The 3,426-nt window shown below is 33.6% G+C and overlaps 1 long non-coding RNA gene across 3 annotated transcripts in view; it reads left to right on the forward strand.

Moving 5' to 3' along the window:
* LOC100573246 overlaps positions 1 to 3,176 on the forward strand; it is a 10,792-nt gene extending 7,616 nt beyond the window's left edge. For all 3 annotated transcript variants that reach the window (XR_003838899.1, XR_003838898.1, XR_003838897.1), the window contains exon 4: positions 2,743 to 3,176. This is a non-coding gene — a long non-coding RNA (uncharacterized LOC100573246). The remainder of the gene's footprint in view (positions 1 to 2,742) is intronic.
* The last annotated feature ends 250 nt before the right edge of the window (positions 3,177 to 3,426 follow it).

Consider the following 3,426-nt stretch of genomic DNA (forward strand, 5'->3'; position numbering starts at 1 on the left):
AGTCATAAGCTACTCGCTCCAAATTTGATTTTCATGCATCAAAATACTGAGAAAAATATTCTACTTTGGAATATAAAATTAAAACCCAATATCGTAATTCAAAAAAGTATGAAACTTAAAAAATTATAAGGATAAAAAATATTTAAAAATATATTTTTTTAAGAAAAACGTTGTTTTATAAATGACTTGAAACTATGTAAAAAAATATTTTAAAAAAAATTTACACTTTTTGAAATAATGAGTGTTCAATGATAAAATAATCACCCGGTATAGTACAAGTTTGGACGAAGATACGGATGTATGCAGATAGTTTTAATTTCATTAGCAGTGGAGTTGTTTATAGGTTTGTTTTAAGGTGGGTCGGGTGTTGGAGAGTGTGATGTTTATGTTGGACTACTGGACCAGCTATCTTTGGAGTTCATGGTATCAGATGAGGGGGTTGGTGATTTAGCTTGAGCTCGCTGAGGACCTCTTTTTGATAATGGAATTCGTGATTTATTTTTCCTCGTTGCCATGGCGTGTGGATAGACGGGTTGCATATTTATGGATTGATACTTAGGATGGGATATGTTGTATTATGTCCGGCCCGCTTAAGGAAATGGCGTTGGCTCGTAATAAAAACCAGGAAGTTTGTCCTTAGCAGGCACGCTGGGAAGATGGGTTGTAGAAACTGCTGTTATTGATGTTGTCGACTAGAGTATTGAACGTGATTGTTGCTAGGACTACTGAAAAAGACTGATGATTGAACGCTGAACGTTAACTGACATCGACGTTGATTTTGACGTTGACATTGACCCTCCAGTTTTTGCTTTGCTTTGCTTTGTCTAGAGAACTCTGTACCAAGCTTAATGCTTCTTTCAGAGAGATGATAGAGAACAAATGAGAGTGATGAGTTTGGATTGGCATGAGGCAATTACTATGTCAGTGGCTTTCTAAAAAAATGTTCTTTCGGAGAAGCCTTCGTACTGATGTCAGAAATATGATTGAAACTTGAATTTTGAAATTTTTCAGTTAGAGAAGATTTATTTTGTTTCATAAAGTCTTTAAGTGCCAGAATTTTTATTGATGATCTGATGGTGTCGTTTGACACGTACCAGTTTAATCCTGTGATTTGGCGTAGGGTGGTTGATTGTAGTGCCTCAAGTTTTGATCAGCTGGTTCTGGATATGTTGGCTGTCCATGCAGGTGTCCATGATTGGTCTGATGTAGGTTTTGGAGATTTAAGTGTGAGAATAAAGAGAATTTCACACCTTTTATTTTTGAAACCATATTTTGTGCATGGAAAGAGAAATTTAAATTTTTGTCAATGGTTATATCCAGGTATTTGATTTTGTTTTCCAATTTTATGGGAGTATCTCCCAATTTGATAAATTCACCAGCTCAGATTTGTTTGTTAGTTAACATAATTTTTGTGGTCTTAAGTGGGTTGATAGTAATTTTCCACTGGTGGAACCACTGAACTGCAATGTAAATTTGAAACTTTAATATTTTAATTGCGCTTGAGTTATTCTTGCTTGCTGCGTAGAAAATTGTATCATCCGCGAATAATGCAATTTTCGCCTTTGGTATGGTTGGCATGTCGTTGACATATACAGAGAACAGGTGAGGGTAAATACAGGATGCCTGAAGGACTCCAGCACTCCAACTCTCCAGTTTGCATTGCATTGCATGGTTGGAGGGACTTATAGTCCTTTTCCTGAGTTTTGGGGGGCTTAGTCCCATGACTCAGAGTAGGAGGTGGAGTGGTTGAGGTGGTTTCTATGTGCACCTGATCAGTTCACCGGGTCCTTTCCTGTTGAGTTCTGGCAGGCTGATGGTTCGGCCTATGTTTTGTAGGTGGTTGTAGTTTGATTGTTGAAGTTTGGCGAATATGTTTTTTGAATTTTGAATGATGGTTGATTGAATCGAGGGAATTTGGCTGGATTTAGAAATGACGGTGTTCCGGACAAACCAGGGGGATCTAGTGATTGTTCGTAGGGCTATGTTTTGAACTGCCTCTAGCCGTCTCCAGTTTGTGTTAGATATTATTCCTCCCCATGCTGGGCCGGCGTAGGTGACGATTGTTTTGACGTACTTTTGGTATATGTTAAGCTTCGTTCGAATTGGAATCGGACTCTGGTGGTTAATCTCCAAGTCAAGATCTCCAGTTGATATGCACTGGTATATATACTCTCTGGGTAATCTATACTGGTGCTGATTGATCAAGGTTTCTATTATGACGGATAATAACCACACCGTTGTTTGTTCATTGTCGTCTAATCGGTGTATTTTTAATCAGTCATAACGTTGAAATGTATTTGCTTAAGCTATACTTTTTTCAACGTGTACTCCTTATTACATGTGCGCTAGTTGTTTGTCATACTATTTATTTTGTTGGTATTGAGAAAGACTTTTTTAGTATTGTAATACATGTTGCTAATGTGGTTTTAGTCAAAATATTTTTTGAAAGTTTAGTTATGCTAGTTAACCTATAGTTGTAGTTTATTGAGTGATTCATAAAAGATTTGATAAATACACAATTTATATTCACAATTATGTAACTAATTATAATACATTATATGGTTTGAAATTCATTGAACATCAGCTAACAGTTAATTTAATTATACTGCCACTGTTGCACCTACTATCCAATAACAGTCGTATGATTCATTTCGGTGTTATTTCTAAAATAACCCAATAACGGCGTAAGATTATTAATTAATATCAATTTGTCTCTAATGTAGAAAATATATTTTGTTTTAGGACAAGGAGTGCGTAGTGGAGATAGCGGTGCCGGCTTATGCTTTTTACACTCTAATTCGTATTACTTAACCCGACTAGTAAGTACCAAGGATCTATATACAAATAATTCAAACGCAGTTTTTACAGTAGTTAAGTACCACATTGCATGGATCCGTGAACTGTATATCAAACATAACTAAGTGCAAAATAATTATAGTTATGTTATGGAAAATATAGTTTATTCCAATTGTAATTGAAATCAATATTTGTATATAATTTTTTTTACCTATGTGTAATAATAATTATTACACATGGGTTGTATCAGTTAACACAACAATTCATTAAAATTAAACATAATAGGTACCTACGTACCTATGGAATAATACATGATATGTATAGTACCAAATATTATATTAAATTATAATTTACAAATATTAAATTCAGTTTTTAGCATATTTGTTTATTTATTTCAGCATAATTCAATAATTATAATACAATTATAAATATAACAAGTGAGCGAAGCTCATGTCTGGTATATAGAGTTCCTATACATAAATTCAATATTAATATATAGTAATAATATATAAAATTCTTATAAGTATAGTTAAAAAGTTCACTTAATTTTCTAAATATACAATAGTAATGATTTATTTATATTACCAATACTAATAGAATGGTTCGTTTATTTTAATTATAATTCTATTG

Source organism: Acyrthosiphon pisum, chromosome A1 (assembly GCF_005508785.2).
Source record: "Acyrthosiphon pisum isolate AL4f chromosome A1, pea_aphid_22Mar2018_4r6ur, whole genome shotgun sequence".
NCBI classification, from domain to species: domain Eukaryota; kingdom Metazoa; phylum Arthropoda; class Insecta; order Hemiptera; family Aphididae; genus Acyrthosiphon; species Acyrthosiphon pisum.